Consider the following 17,973-nt stretch of genomic DNA (forward strand, 5'->3'; position numbering starts at 1 on the left):
ACCTGATGCTGTTAGCATAAACATGAAAATCAAGAATATGTGGGACCACGATAGCTTCAAGATTCTGCAGTTCACAATCTACACTTATAGAGTTATCGAAGTGGCTAAATCAGTATTTCCTTGCTGGGATAGATATTGATGACAAAGTTAAAAGTTATCAAACATTTGGCTAAATACATGGCGCCTGGTGCCATCTTTATGCTAAGGAGCGCCCTTGGCACCCTTACTTTTCTTTACCCTGGTGGACCCTAATGTTCTTCAAGGATTTGATGTTCTCCCCATTTTCTATCCTGATGATGATGATGATGTCATCTGTTGTTATCTCGCGTAAGTCCATAGAGTCGGTGAACATTGATCGTGGTTTTTAGGTTTGTTCTATTGACTGATTTCCAAGCTTTCAACAATCCTCTTGGTCATACGAAATGATTGATGACTAGACGTTATGCTGATGCTATAAACTTAAAACATATACATATATGCGCAGGTAGGTAAAGGTGTGTGAGTGTGACTAAATATTTGTCTTAACTTCCCATCTTGTTACCAGGATTGAAGAAACAAATTATGTGGCGTTCGATAAAATGGCCTTTTTTAGATAACGTAGACATACCCAAGTTACAACTATAAAACTTGAACTGAAAGGATCTATATATCTAATTAACATGAGTAGACACTTTGAAAAAATCAGGCCAAGATTGATGCAAATGCAACATATATGTGACCTTGATCACTGATAACATGGTAAACCAAGGAATGTAAGAACACGAGGTTCAAGACTCAAGAGTGTCAACTTGTACAAACAAACATACAAGTCAGATGGTACATTACATTAAAACGGTCAGTGAATTAGTGATATGTGAATTGTCACGAACTGCATATACAAATTTCGGTTTTTCATATATCCTTTGTGGGATTTGAGTTTTAAACATAATCATAACATGATTGAATCAAATACAAAACAAATATAAAAATTTATTACAGTGCTCAGAGTGAAGCCAATAAACTATAAAAGATGATTAATGACAATACTATTGAGGAAGGAGAGGGGGAAAACACATGAGATCGAAATCAAGATCGTGAGCTCATAAAACCTGGCAAGTTGCATGTAATACCTAACATATATTCTGAGTCAAACCTAATATGAGTCCTAGTTTCACAAGCAATACGAAGTTCATATCGTTAAGTGACAGACAACTACAAGTCCTAAAGGGTCAATCAAGTTAATTCTTACATTTGATTGATAATTCTGACATGAATCGCTACTTGCAGCAAACAAGAGATCCATCTTTTCTAAGCATATCTAGTTGCTTTTAAAAAGTCATCAAAAGGACTGGCAGGAGGTAGCCTCAAACCATTCGTTCCAGCAAGAACTGGCTCATCTTCACCCATAATCTACATAAAAACAAGTCATTTGCATGAGAAAGCAATGAGTAGCAGTTATAAAAGCTACAACTTCAATGATCACGAATTAAGGTCAGAACAAAAAAGTACCCTCATGAGATTTAAATTCTGGTAACCAGGGGCACTCAGGTCTTTTAGTTTTGCATCGCCATCTGCATGAGAAAGCCAAGTGAAGAGCTTTTTCCTTGAATCTGTACCGAGTGCTTCACATTGGCCAGCCATCGCACTGAATGGAAGTGGAGAAGTGGAAACCGATGCTTCAGCCACTTGACCAGCTGGCTGCTTCTATTGCCTACAACCCAAAATTGCAGCCATTTTGTACAATCTTGACCAGGCAAAATAGGACGTAGAATATACAAAACATTCAATTTTCATGCAGGGAGTACGGGGACGCAATTCAAAACTTGTTTATGGGCCCTCAAGATAGAAGAGATGATAGTTCATCAGCAATTGGAAGAAGCAATTGAGAGAGGAAACATGTCCGCAGAGGGTTTCGCAGCTTTAGATGATATGATGACACGGTTGGCCGGGGCGAGCGCACCGGGTGATCGTTCCGCTAACGTGTTATCTTAAAAGATTGAGAATCGATCCGGAAAAAACTCATTGAAAGAGACGGTCATTGGAAAATTGAAAAGGGCGGGCCCTCGAGGTTGATTGTTATGGTCCGTCTTGTGTTTCTTCAGTTGGTTTCGTTCCTTGTATTTTTCATCTATGTTTCGGTTTTAGTTTGGTTAATATGTTGGTAAAAAATTTCATCTATGTTTCGGTCATTGTTATAGTTTTTTGTTTAGTTGGTTACTTTCTAGGCGCGAGCCTTCCTGTTTTCCCCGAGTCCTTCTGTTTTCCTGTCGAGGGAGTTTTCCTTTTGGAAAACGGCCTCGTTTCTATACGAATATTCGTTTTTAATGAGAAAAAAAATATATAAAAATGAATAATTTGATCCATATGTCCAACCAATGTCATTTAGGTAGTACAGAAACTTCAAATAAAACAGGATCGTTTACAATCTTTATAGGATAGATTAATGAACAAGTGATTAGAGGAATTACCGATTCAAAAAGTTGCCGGATAGCATGAGACATGGAACCTGACGTTGGAGATTTAATAATAAAGCGGGATAGATCCAAAACAGATGATTCACTGCTTGCATCATCCTCAAATAATGAATTGGCAGGGTAATCCTAAAAAATAACAGCAGATATTATATTATATTATATTATATTATATTATATTATAATTTATATATATCCTAAAAATACAAGAGAATTTAGAAATCTGACACATTGCAAAAGGTTACCAATTAAAAAAAAATTAGATTCGTTCGAATGAGCAACTCTATGAGAGTGATTCAAATTAAGCGTCGATTATAGGCCAAACATTGCATCATCTGGCATGAACGTTTCAAATAACTGTATAAGCAGTTCTTCTGCTTCCATCTTATGATAGTAGACAAAACACACATAAAGTTATATTTTATCAATCATTTAATCCATTAATATGATTAAAAAGATGAACGATTCATCAGAACTAGTACCTTGGTTACACTAGATAACTTCACAACTAAAATATCAATAAATTTCTCATATGATTTAGAAAACTTGCTTTGCAACTTAGCAAGTAGTAAACCATCACGGTCAGAACAATACTCTTTTAAATCTGCCCGAGACTTTACATAAACTTGAAATTCATCACTGATTCCGAAGTAGTTGTCGATCTACAACGAAAACAATTATCAGGATAAATTACATTTCCCATAAATGTTACTATTTGGTTACAGAGTTAGCTTACATCAGGCTTAAACACTGGTTTAAGTAAACCAATAATATCAGGAATTTGATACATCTTGGCAGCAAACATCAGCATCGCTGCTGATAATGTAAGAAGCGATCTTCGGTGCACCGAACATAACATGCCTGAACAATACCAAAAAAACATGTTACATAACTACAAGATTCGAAGGTTGTAAAATGCAGTTTCACATACCGTTGGTATGATCTAATGATATCTTCAAAAGTGACAGTGGAAGTTGGAAGATGCTAACTACAAGATTATCATTAGTATTCTGCAACAATATACATTAGAAATAAGAAATGTCAATGACAAGTTAAAGATAGATACGGTATTATACAAAGAAAATAAATAAAAGATGCATGCCATATGCTCACCCTAAGACACATAGAAATGAGTGTTAGGAAGAAAGAATAAGCTAAAGCTTCAATATTTGGAACATTGTTATCAGGAAGATTGGCTTGTATCCATAAGGCAGACAACAATTTAGTTATTTGATCCTCACTAAACTTCATTACAGATGATGATGCGGGTGCATCTGAGTCTGCAACTAAACTTGATCAGGCTCGTTTGTTAAGCCAGACTTACAATGGGGCATTGTTGACCCAGACTTGCAACATGCCAGATCTTGATATTAAGGCAATATTTGGGTTTAAATCTCCCGGGGAAGAATCTGACCTCATGGCAACCCAACAGGTCCACAGTCAATGAACCATATTAATGAGTCTTAATTATCTATTAAAGTACTTCTTTAGTTTTTTTCATATTCCTGTATTTTCCCAAGCAAGTTTTAAATGTTTGTTGTGGGAAATCTAATAGTTTCCAGCCTTATATAAGGGCTCCCAAGTTGTAATTGCTCATCAGTTTAGTTTTTTTTTTGAATAAACAACAGCTTGTGAAGTTTATTTTGAGTGTTTACTCTATAAAGGAGTCGATTGTTGATTGTTCTTAGTGTGGTGCTACTGCTTTATCACTAATAACATCATCTTTCGCCAATCTAATTGATCTTGGTGGTGTTTAATTACTTTAACCTCGATTCAATTCAGATTGCCAGGCTTGGTGGTGGCGACTTTATCCAAGTCATATCTTTTGTTCTTTATTTTCAGTTCCTTAATATCTCAGTAACCTACCTCACACGTATCAGATGATTCCTGTCAAAATTATTAAATAAATATTTTATACTATAAAAAAAAATATAAAAATTGTCATCTAGTGCCAAGTCGAGTTGTTGCAGCTTTCAAGTGGAAGTTGCAAAATAAAAAATAACTTTAAGAGGAAATGAGTGAGATGTGACATGTCAACCAGGTCAGGAGACACCAAAGCGCATTTTCAACGCACGGAACCTCATGATCATATTATTAAACAGAAGTTAATTATTAAAGTAAAATGAATTTTGTAACAATATATCACACTTATTATTAATTAAAACAATTTAGTTTGGACATGTTAGCAGTCAACCCGGACCACTTCAATTTGCAACAATAAGATCAGCCATTATGACTCGAACCCATTATCCAACCGGCCCAAACCACCAGTTCGTAACCTCTACAAAAATACGCAAAATGTGACGACAGCCTGACAAGGGGGCTTACCGCATTACACGATGCAATTTCTCCAGCAGTAATGGAACTTAATTTCAGAAAGTTTGAAGATTTCTTCGGGCCCCACGCATGTTTCTTTTCTGCCTCGGTGTTTTCATTTTTCCGAGAAACCATCCTGAATACAGATTTCACTTTTTTCGATAGTTGTTCCATCTTTTTCTCTCCTAAGCTTATCGAGTAACGATGTAACCAACGCGAACACGGATGCACTAACAGAACTCCATCTCCTTGTAATATTTGGTGCATCAAGTCTCAAATGATTAGAGCTTGGAATGAGAAGAACAGAAAAGATTTGATGTCCACTGAAACGCATTTCAACTTCTGAATGTAGCTTTAATTTCAAAATTTGAAGAAAACGACCCTCTGGAAACGCCTGGTACACGAAAGTTAAATAATTTACACATTTCATTTGAAAATAGAAAAAAAATGATAATTAGGTGATGGATATACATATACCTGATGTGTATTTGATGAAACAGATGCATGACGATCATGTTGGCAAGAATAATTAAACTATTCTACTAGAAGGCAAGTTTTCAAGTGTTGTAGACATTACGTCAAAAAGGGGAGGTGCATCAGCAATCTAGCAAAGACAAATAAAGCTCGGATCAAAAGTTCATAATCCGAATGAAATAATATATAAAGTTGTTGGAAAATAGACATACGCCTTTGAAGTAACATATTCAAGCAAAAACCACGTTCTCCAACTGATTCCACGGTTGCTTGAAGGCTTTACCTCAGATGCCAGCAGAGATCACTCACGTATCCGATATGTTTTACTGTATGATGTATGACTTCAATTCAGGATCACGTGAAACATTTTGGTGATCCAAATGGTGAACAATTGAAGCTGATATCAACGGCTTGTTTTCCGAAATCACAACACAAGAAAATTTAGTACTTAAAAATACTGCGAATAGCATATAAAAATAAAGATAACCAAGAAAGACACTTGGAAGGTGCCGTAATGGGTCGTGTTTTCGTTTGTTGGCTGCATCGATTTAGGCTGCTTTTTTGATGTAGTGTGTTTGTTTGGTCGTTTCTTGTGGCTCGTTGGCTTGTGAGGCATGTCTCAAAGCCGTTTTTTTTGTTCTGCATTGTAACGTTTTTCATTCATTAATTCATTCTTCACCGGGTATTTATTACCCTTTACCCAAAAAAAAATAAAGATAACCAAGATAGAAATAGAAGAATAAAGTACCTGTACTCTCTACAAAGCACGCCATATCGGATAAAACAATCAACCCTAACCCACTAGGAGGAATCCATAAACCTAGGGAAGCCTCCAACAACCTTGCTGTAAGAATGTTAGTTGGATTCAGAAATTATTCAGTGTCTCATATATGGGACTTGGTAGAGAGAACTATACCGCAGCAGCCCACTATTGGTTGAGATGACCCCACCTCTTTCAATGTTGGTTGTCCACCATACCTTGTGGTTGGTAGCAATATCAAGGTTTTTCCCTGGAATGATTACAGCTAAAGCTAAGTTTTTTTGTAAAAAAAACTATTATCAAGATCATGGAAGCTTCATAAATGGGTGAAATTGATAGCCGGTGGTATGTGTATTTCAATTTAGGATTAATATTTTAGGTTTTAAAAAGTATTTTAATCTCTTAACTTTTTTCTTATATTTTGAATAGGTTTTTTTGAAGCTAAGATTAATTTGGAGTTATATATATTGGAAGTTTTTGCTCTCCCAAATAGATATGCAGTTAGGATTCGTTTTTAATTTAGTTAAATAATGATTTGGTAATATTTTCTTTTAGTGATAATTATATTTATTTATTTTACAGTCAATTTCAAAAATGGACTTCTTGTTGCAATCATAAATTTGAGAAAAGGGAAATATCCTCCGGACTACCTGAAGATGAAAATTATGGCCCTATTTCTTTCTCTCAGTGATAGGGACTTTTCTTTTCATCTTCATGCAATTCTGAAGGACATTCCCCCTTTCTCAAATTAATGATTGCAACAATAAGTCCATTTTTGAAGTTGACTGTAAAATAAATACATATACACTATCACTGAAAGAAAATATAACCAAATCATATTTTAACTAAAATAAAAACGAATCGTTACTGCAAATCTGTTTGGGAGAGCAAACACCTTCCAATATATATAACCCCAATTTAATCTTAATTTTGGAAAAGCATTCAAAATATAAGGAAAAAATTAAAAAATTAAAATACTTTTTAAAACCTAAAATACTAATCCTAAATTGAAATACAAATACCATCGGTTATAATCTTCACCCATCTATGAAGTTTTCACGACCTCGATAATAGTTTTCTTACAAAAAACTTAGCTTCGTTTGTAAATATTGTAGGAAAAAACCTTGATATTGCTACCAACCACAAGGTTGGTGGACAACCAACAATGAGAGAGCTCAAGTCATCCCAACCAATAATGGGATGCTGTGGTATAGCTCTCTCTACCAAGTTCCATATATGGGACACTGAATAATTTCCAGATTTAGCTAGCATTCTTACAGCAAGGTTGTTGGTGCCTTCCATAGATTGAATACAAATTTGAGCCCATATTTTTGGTGTTTGAACCTCTTCTCTTCTCTATATCATATGCAAAGAAACAACTTTATATAAAAAAAACATATTCACATGTGTTATCGAAGTACAAAATTTTCATAAAAAGGGAGGAAAAAAGATAACCTAGTCAAAAGGGAAAGATCTTTCTTTTTTGCCCGTCGTTATACGAGAATGTAGCTAAAATCAAATTCATTTATAGCTCTCCGTGCTTCACATCTAACCACTTCATCAACCCAATTTTGATGTGCTTCTCCTCGCTCATCGTCTTGTTTGCGGGTCGTAGTGGAATCATAGTTACTCAAAGTGACATTTACAATCTGCATTGTTGGAGTTCACACGAAGCAATTTGAATATAATCACAAATGTAATTTATTATATCTGCGACAAAAAAGAATACCAAAATCAAATAACAAATGGCAGAAATTGGCGAACCTCATTGAATTCATCAAACATATGTGAGAACTCGGTCATAAACCAAATCTGCATTTTTGATGTGTTATCTAAAGACAAAGAAAAGGACATTGTCTACCAAATTTAACAAAAAAAAAAGGGTTGTAAAATTGAATCACATATGAACCATTTGTTAATCATGTACCATGCTTGAAAGGCATTGCATACTTGCTGCCCTTAATCGCGTTTTTTCATCATCTCCTTTAGGTTTACGGGCTAGCATACAAACCTTTGGAACTAAATTTTCAAGATTGTGCGTGTAAGTTGCATCCACTTGCAGAGAACCATGTCTAACGTTACACAGCATATGAAAGTATCAATTTTTTTTTATAACCATGGTTCCGAACTTTGGCTGACTAATCCACGGGATATCGTACAATCTTGTTATTACAAAAATTATAGAAAAAAATCACCTGACTATAGATGAATCTTGTAAGTGTTTGACATCCAATTATCTGAACTGTATCTCGTTTGGAATCTTCCAAAAGTTCAGTAGAAACATTCAGCAAGTTAACAGCAGAATATGCCCTAAAAATTAGGTTACAAGAAAATGGCATTATTTCAACTACAAATAAGTTGCATAGATTCTATAAACACTTTCAATACAAGTTATTTGAATGAAAAAAAAAAAAACTTACATTTGCTCTTTACACATTCAGATCAAGTTAATATACACTTTGGTGACAACACTGACCAATTTAACATGATCTACCCGCAACTCCTTGTAGCATCGTTCCTCAAGATACTTTGCAATCTACACATAAAAATTTCAATAGTTTCTCTAACACGAGTTATTGCATGTCAATAAATCGATACAAAAGGAAAAGGTCACCGACTTTCGGACTACGTAAAGGATTTTTAGCAGCATATTCACACAATTTCGCAATTTTACGATCGTTGACAGAACCACCCTGCACCAAAAGTATAACTTTACTTTTTACTTTCTAATATAATAAAGGACTTCATTCATGATTCATGAAATAGAAATTGAACAAGAATGTAATTCATTATATAATGTAAAAAGTACTAACAGGCGATTTAGGAAAATTTTCAGCTAGTAATTCCTTGTATCTCTTCACAGGTTGCCTTGAACGTGAGCTCAGTGCAGGACTTTCTTGAAATTACACCCATTTTCCTGTGCAATTTTCATCATATTTTAGTCAAAATTAGATCAATTACCACTTATCATAACCCTAGTTATACATAGATCCTTAAAAACCCTACATGAACACATTCCTCTTTAATAACTTACAACAACCACAAAAAACCAAAATGTAGAAGGAAAAATAAGTATAAAATTGCCTATCAAAATACAATTATGAAAAATTAGCGTAAAGTGTAGTACTTACTCCGTACAAAATTAGCCATAACCCTAAATTTTATAAAGCCGGTAAAAATTAGCGTAATACTTACAAAAACAAGCAAGATCAACACTTTTGAAGCAAACCCAGAATAATAATAATAATAATAGTTAGTACAAGAAGAAGAAAAATAAGAAAGCTGCTACTTTGACCCAGAAGAGAAGCGGATCTGGTATGTGAAATTGGGTTTTTCTTTAGAAAATTTTGTTTGAATTGAAATTTCAAATTTGGAATACTAGTGTTTTGTGATTTGTGAAGTGTACTGTGTACTGTGTACTATGATCACGTGGTGACAAAGAGAAGAAGAGTAAAACAAGAGAACCAAATAATCACCAGGAAATTTTCTTTATGCACAAGATTTGTATTTGGACAAGTTGACAAATGGTGTAAGAGATACAAGTGCTATCACAAATGCAATGATATGAATAGGTGTTAGATTCATTTGGTTCAACTCGTTCTTTGAATTGGGTCCGTGCTCTTCGGTAACGGTCTTTCAATTCTTTAATCTGAAACAGCTGCACTTTTGTTGGAAGAGTCGATTTGAACTGGGGTTATGTGTGAAACACATGTTCTATATCTATATTATATGCTAACTTAATGATTTAAAACCTGGAAACACGATGAACACCATAAAATCGGATATACGCCGTCGTAGTGAAACCGGGGGCTGTTTTGGTTTGGATAATTAAAAACTATGATAAACTTTGATTTAAAAGTTGTTCTTCTGGGAAAATGATTTTTCATATGAACATGAAACTATATCCAAAAATCTTGGTTAAACTCAAAGTGAAAGTATGTTTTTCAAAATGGTCATCAAGATGTCGTTCTTTCGACGGAAATGACTACCTCTTTAATAATTGACATGTAACTTAAATTTCCGACTATAAACCTATACTTTTTCTGTTTGGATTCTTAAATTAGAGTTCAATATGAAACCATAGCAATTTGATTCACTCAAAACGGATTTAAAATGAAGAAGTTATGGGTAAAACGAGATTGGATATTTTTGATCTTTTTAGCTACGGGAAATGTTTAACAAATCTATACAAATCATATCCTAGCTAACTTATATTGTATTATACATGTATTCTAATATATTATGTAATCTTGGGATACCATAGACACGTATGCAAATGTTTTGACATATCATATCGACCCATGTATATATATTATTTGGAACAACCATAGACACTCTATATGCAGTAATGTTGGAGTTAGCTATACAGGGTTGAGGTTGATTCCAAAAATATATATACTTTGAGTTGTGATCTAGCCTGAGACGTGTATACACTGGGTCGTGGATTGATTCAAGATAATATATATCGATTTATTTTTCTGTACATCTAACTGTGGACAACTAGTTGTAGGTTATTAACGAGGACAGCTGACTTAATACACTCAAATCTTTAAAACATAAAAAAAATGGTTGTAATTATATTTTGAGCATACTTTGATATATATGTACATATTTGTATAGGTTCGTGAATCGATCCGTGGCCAAGTCTTATTTTCGAGGAAGGAAATATCTGTGAAAGTGAGTTATAGTCCCACTTTTAAAATCTAATATTTTTGAGATGAGAATACATGCAGGTTTTATAAATGATTTACAAAATAGACACAAGTACGTGAAACTACATTCTATGATTTAATTATCGAAATCGAATATGCCCCTTTTTATCAAGTCTGGTAATCTAAGAATTAGGGAACAGACACCCTAATTGACGCGAATCCTAAAGATAGATCTATTGGGCCTAACAAACCTCATCCAAAGTACCGGATGCTTTAGTACTTCGAAATTTATATCATATCCGAAGGGTGTCCCGAAATGATGGAGATATTCTTATATATGCATCTTGTTAATGTCGGTTACCAGGTGTTCACCATATGAACGATTTTTATCTCTATGTATGGGATATGTATTGAAATATGAAATCTTGTGGTCTATTGTTACGATTTGATATATATAGGTTAAACCTATAACTCACCAACATTTTTGTTGACGTTTAAAGCATGTTTATTCTCAGGTGAATATTAAGAGCTTCCGCTGTTGCATACTAAAATAAGGACAAGATTTGGAGTCCATGTTTGTATGATATTGTGTAAAAACTGCATTCAAGAAATATATGTCGATGTAATATATTTCTATTGTAAACCATTATGTAATGGTCGTGTGTAAACAGTATATTTTAGATTATCATTATTTGATAATCTACGTAATGTTTTTAAAACCTTTATTGATAAAATAAAGGTTATAGTTGTTTTAAAAATGAATGCAGTCTTTGAAAAACGACTCATATAGAGGTCAAAACCTCGCAACGAAATCAATTAATATGGAACGTTTATAATCAATATGAACGGGACATTTCACATATAAAACTATATGTTTATATAATTATGATATTTTGCTTTGCGAATTTTGAAATTACTAGGTGTTTTCACGAAATAAGGTTGTTGGGTTTATATAGTATTTATGTGCTCCTGTATGTAAGTTTTTATATAGGACTTGCAACATATCATCTATTGTATTTATGTGCTCCTGTTACTACTTGACCCACATCTCATCACTAGAGTTGCATTTATGGGTAAATGGGTCAATTTTGGTCTAACATTGTGTCCCCATTGGTCAAATACTCAAATGGGTGAAGTTTGAGATATAAATTGGGATTGAACTGGTCAAGCTTTTCAAATGGGTCGAAAGTCATTCAAATGCATTCAAGATTAAAAGATCTTGTATTTTATAGATATCAATGTACCAATAAAAAGTTTCATAATATCAGTACTTCTCTACTTCTCTACTTCTCTACTCTCTACTATATATAATAACAAAAACAAAAATAGATCACCTACAGAAAATTCCTCTAATCCTAGCCATCCAATCTTAAACCTCCATACAATCTACTCCATTAAAATAGCTAATTGATGATTATGACCTCATAATCAACAATGTTTAGTGTTCATGAGACTAAAATGCCCTTCATTGAAAAAAAAAATACGGGAGCAAATTAGAAAAATAGGGGTCCTGAGTACATTTCTCACTTCAAACACAATAATCAAAATACCTCCATAATTTCCTCTCTAAAACAAAAAATATTCTTCAAATGCAAAACAATATTCAATTATTCGTTGCAAAGATAAACAAACCGTAAATTAAAAACACCAACAACAACATCAGTTTTCGATTTGCAAACATTTCGATCGATTATTCATTTCGATTTGCAGTTTGATCCACAACATGAGGATCGATTAATGTTTAATTTGAATCACTATTTCGATCGATTAATTATTCTGGTTTGCAGGTTGATCCAAAACATTTGGATCGATAAATGTTTACTATTTAATCACCTACAGTGAAGTATCTTGCATTAATGGAATCCTTTAGAGAATCAAACTATACTCTAGATCCACAGGTATCGATTAATCTTCGTAGATTCAATATTTAATCATCAATTCAATTTGATAATCATCGTATATTTATCAAACCCTGTTTCGGCGTCAGATTTGGTCTATTAATTTGATTCGAGTACGGTCATGCCGCTTCGGGTAATCACTATGATCGTATACTGTCTCGTTTAGTGTCTTAAAATGTATTGAACAAGTTAAAATCAGTTTATTGATTATTTAAATTCTGGACTTGAGTTGAATAATATATTATTGTCTATAATATATTGAATACAGATCAATAAGTAGAACGAGTCACACTTAGTTTCTAGGTTTAATTATATTCACTGTAACTCATACTTAGGTGCACAAATTATGTAAGCCGAAAAGCTAAGGGTTTATCTGAGAATGCCAATGCATCACTTCTATTATATTGGAATGGGTTGAACCGCCGGGTGAGCCATAACTTTTTTGATGTTGCATTTATTGTAGTTGGCAATTTTCAAATTTACTTACAAATTTGTTGATTTTAGTTGTTGTTTATCTTCAAGTGCTCATATTCAATTGAATTGCCTTGGAGGGTAACATTTAGAAGTGTTACTTGGATAAATGCAAGTGTCGTGGAGTGCTCAGGCCTCATTTTTCCTTAGGTGTGGGTCTTTAGTATGAACTGGAAGATGTCGTGGAGTATAAACAATTTTCAAATTAACATTGTTTGAAATCAGTGTCTTGTGTGATTAATGTGGATGTTAACTATGATGAGTGTTACTTTTGGTGTTCATATTCTCATATGAGATCAGTGAACCTTTCTACTAGGTAGCTCTAAACAGACTCCATGCTAGGAATCTACAAAGGCTACAAGTCAAGAAAGACAAGACGACACTGATTGAACTTATATTTGTACTACTATTCCTATTTTTTCTTTAAATACATGGGGCAATGGTGTAACTATTTCTGTTTAGGCCAAAGCTGGGGGTATAGTCAAAATTGTTCAAAGGGTGATGATTTTGCGCATCTTTTGAATTATGAACACTATGACAGGTTGACTTCTGAAAGTCAAAGTGAATCAAAGTTGGTCCTTGATGATATACTTGTCAAGTTTTCTCTGAACTAGAAGATGTCGTGGAGTATAAACAATGTTAATTGGGGCTGTTTGGGTACTTTGGTGAAGTTTTCTGATGGTGGTATGTTATTATGTTATTATTTAGGTGGAGCTGCCTTCATATCCAAAATGATGTTTGGGTCAATATATACACATGTTTTATCATCGGGTCAAAGCTATCAAGTTGCATTTGTTTATGGTACAGCCACTACTCCTACTGTTTTTATTATAAAGATGGCAATAACTAACTGAATTGTGACTTGGGTAGTAGTTTAACTTCAAAAAGTCAAAGGTTTTATGTTATTTTATTAGATAGTACTGGATTGAGATTGAATATTTGCTTACTGCTTTTTGTTAAAGACTTCTAGAGTACACCTGCTCGAGATTATTATGGATAACACATGGGAATCTATGCACATACAAGATTATTATGTTCCTATGTATGATAATGGGCCTTTGTAAAATGTGTAGTGGGATATTCTTATTTTGTTTGGTATTTGCCACTTGATGTATAGTTGTTGGAATTGGGATGTGCACTAACACACCCTCCCTGTTTTTGGTCATTTTGTTTTTGTAATCTTAGGTGCCATTGTAAAAGTGTTTTTGGGTGTTCACTAAAAACATCCCCTCGGGTATACCCGTTGTAGTTGTACTCTTTCCTTATATTCTAATGGATTTTTCCGGGGCCTGGCCCCTTATCAAAAAAAAAATGATTAAATAAATAAAAAATTAATTTGAAATCTCTCTTTGTATTTTGGACCTTATATGGTAAAATTACATATCCATTAGATGTAAAGATGGTTACTTATGTTACATACCCACTATAAAAGATTATAGTTGAAGGTTTAACAACAACCAAACTATTATGTGTAAAATGATTATTCAAATCTCAAAGGGTGCATAATGGGTAGGCGGGTTGGTTTAGTCAGCTGGATCAAAATTGTGTCACAACAGGCTTGGTTCAATTAAGACATGTGCTAGAAATGACATGTTTGAACCAAAATCCATTACCCGACTTGACCTGCGCAACCTGAAACCTCTATGTCTTAACCGACATCTTCTTTTGTAGGTTAGGATATATTTTTTAAAAATCTTGAATATTGAAGTGATTGATAAAACCGATAATGATGGAAAAGCAAATCGAGATTAAAGATTGTATTGAGTTTGTATCAATTAGATCGGAGGAGCAAGCGGCAGATATGGGTGAGAAGAAAAGATAGTTGTTGATCATTTAAATGGTACAAAGTCAGCAGTAGAAGTAGGCATCTTGCAAGGTTATTTAACCATATTTAACTCTTACATATGCATACAAATCTTTTTGATATTTTATTTATGTTCTCATATTCATTTTTTCACATGTGTGCAGGTGGTGTTGCTATTCTATTCTATGTGCTTCAGTTGAGCAATTAAATTTCCCTATTGCTTTGCTATAACTAAATTGCTGAATAGATTGGAAGTGTTATGTATTGTGTTTATAATCTACCATATATGTGAGCATTATGTTTATGTATTGTGTTTATAATCTACCATATATGTGAGCATTATGTTTATAATATATCATATGTGATGCCCCGTCCAAAACCTCTATGGTATGGATCATCAACAACAGGTCCTTTACGCGGTATAACACTATATGCTATTTTAAAACAAGGTTTTGCATTCATGAAAAGATAATGTTTTTCCAACGACAAATGTTTTACAAAAGTAACGTGCTTCTACGGATAGAAAGCATTAACAATAGTACGTGACACTTAGGTCATTAGAAAACCATAGTTCGAATACAACATAAGTAGTGAATGCAAAATAAAAAGTCCATGATTAAGAGACATCTCTAACAATGCAGAGTACAGCGGATGCGTAATCGTCTTAGTTACCTGAGAATAAAACATGTTAAAAAGGTCAACACGAATGTTAGTGAGCTATAGTTTTATTGTAAACAATAAAATAATGTAGACCACGAGATTTTGGAATTCAAAACAGTTTGAAAAGTATATGCTTAACCGTGGGCACTCGGTAACTAACTTAACAAAGTAATATATATATATATATATATATATATATATATATATATATATATATATATATATATATATATATATATATATATATATATATATATATATATCACCCCCTAAACGTAAACTTGGCGAGTGCGTTAAAATAAACGAAGTATTAAACACCCGTTGAATGCTAGCGCGACTAGCCCGAGTGGGGATGTCAAAACCTATGGATCCATATCTAAGATTCGCGTCTACCGGTTCATAAACCAATAGTTAAACGTTACCGAGCTATGGGGAAAATTTGTGTCGTTATGTCACCCACACATATATATAGTTAAAGTACTCGTGTCTAGTATGTAAAACATAAAAAGCGCATGTATTCTCAGTCCCAAAAATAGTTAAAGTAAGAATGGAGCTATAACTCACAGTGAATGCTCAGTATAGTAAAGAGTGCGTAAACGTAAGCAAGTAAGGTGGTCGATCCAACGAGCCCTCGTCAAGTTGCTAAGTCAGTAATCGTGTCTAGATAAGTTTCGTATGAAGTTTAAAGTAAGTAGAGTGACATCATCATCATCATCATCAATCATCAAAAGAAAAGTCGTTTAACAAAAGTAAAGACTGGTTTAGAGGGCTGACTTAGGACAGCCGTTGTGCCCTCTATACAAACTCAATTGACGAGTAGTCAGTGGCGAAGGTTCCGTTTGTCAGTCCTTTAGCCACTGCCAAATTTCCAGATCTGAACTCAAAGTTTTCAATCCGTGGCGACAGTCCGAGCGAGAACAGGTCAGAAATTTCAGCACGTCGTTACAAGGTAGTAGTAAGTTTCTTTTGACCATAACTCCTAAACCGTATATCGAATTTAGGCGAGTCTTAAACAAAAAGTTATTTACAAAAACTAAACTTTTTGAAAATCAATTTTCCGGAAATACCAGGTACTGGTTCAGATCCGAAAAATACAGTAGTTGGTGCTCCGGTGGGTTTCTTAACTCACGGTGCTTATCATGGTTCTCATCCTTGATGCATTTAAGCTTCAAGCATACAACTCTAGATACTTTTGCATCATTTTGGTCAAGCTTTAACCATCAACACACTTATTAACATTAAATGAAAAGAAAACCAACTCTTTAAGAGTTTCATGCTATACGATGAACCAAAGTTACATTCTTAGCATTAAGCATTGTTTCGTATCATCTTTATATAAGTTTATGTGCCTTTATCACATGTAGATGATAAAGACTTGATTTTTATCACCATAAAAAATCATAAAAAGATTACAAGTAAATGAGATCTACAATAAAACTTAGATTTCAAGTATTATGAAACCCTAAGCTAGAAAGCTTGGATTCTTACAAGATTAATGAGACCATAAGCTAGAAAGCTTAGATCTAAACAAGATATATGAGACCATAAGAGAGCTTAGATCTAGTAAAGGTGATGAAACCAAAGCTAAAAAGCTTAGATCTAAACAAAATGGTAAAACCCTAAGCTAGAAAGCTTGGATCTCTAATGTTCTTGTAGATCCTTAAAGCATAAAACTAGATCTACAAGTTTTATGAAGATCATAAACACAAGTTTTGATCTTTTAACAAAAGTAAAGTAATTTAAACAAGTAAAGAAAGATTCAAAGCTAAAGAGCTTGAATCCTTTATGTTCTTGCATAATCTTCAAACAAGAGTTTGAAGCAACAAGATATAAAGAAGATACAAGTTATAAAACTTGATCTTAAAACAATAATGATGATGATGAATTTCGTGGATGATGATGAAGAAAGAAAGAAGAAAAGCTTGCAAAACTAGAGAGAAGTTAGAGTGAGAAACTAGAGAGAAGAGTGTAAGTGCAAAATGAATTAGTGAATGGAGGGGTATTGTATTTATAGGCAAGTAATCACAAAACAAGACAACAAAATGGCGGTGATGGTGGGGGACACAAAACCGACGGTTTGGAGGGTAGGGGAGGTGGTGGTCCATGGTGGTACAAAAGTGAGGTGGTGATGTTGGATGGCATGGTGCATGGTGCCAAAATGTGTAAGGGTGGTACAAGCATGCATGCATGCACTTTTGTCTTATGTCTTACTGGACTATCTTAAGCTTAATGGGTTCATTAACTTATTAAGATGGGCTTATTAATTAACCCATTAACTAGAGTAGGGTGGGCCCTGATAATCCTAGTCCAATTAAGATAAGCCCAAGTAATTACCAATTCACTAAACGTAATTAAGCAAATGACGAACTAAGTAATTGTCATTAAGAAATAACAATTAGAATTAAGGTGTCATAATATTCCCATTATGACCAAAGGTTAACGTGTACCAAGTACGTAGTTCGTTCTAGACGACTAGTGACACTAACGG

At 33.8% G+C, this 17,973-nt stretch overlaps 1 pseudogene; it reads right to left on the reverse strand.

Moving 5' to 3' along the window:
* Positions 1 to 1,287: 1,287 nt before the first annotated feature.
* Positions 1,288 to 9,150, reverse strand: LOC139849369 (protein SEMI-ROLLED LEAF 2-like; annotated as a pseudogene).
* Positions 9,151 to 17,973: the final 8,823 nt, after the last annotated feature.

Source organism: Rutidosis leptorrhynchoides, chromosome 1 (assembly GCF_046630445.1).
Source record: "Rutidosis leptorrhynchoides isolate AG116_Rl617_1_P2 chromosome 1, CSIRO_AGI_Rlap_v1, whole genome shotgun sequence".
NCBI lineage: Eukaryota > Viridiplantae > Streptophyta > Magnoliopsida > Asterales > Asteraceae > Rutidosis > Rutidosis leptorrhynchoides.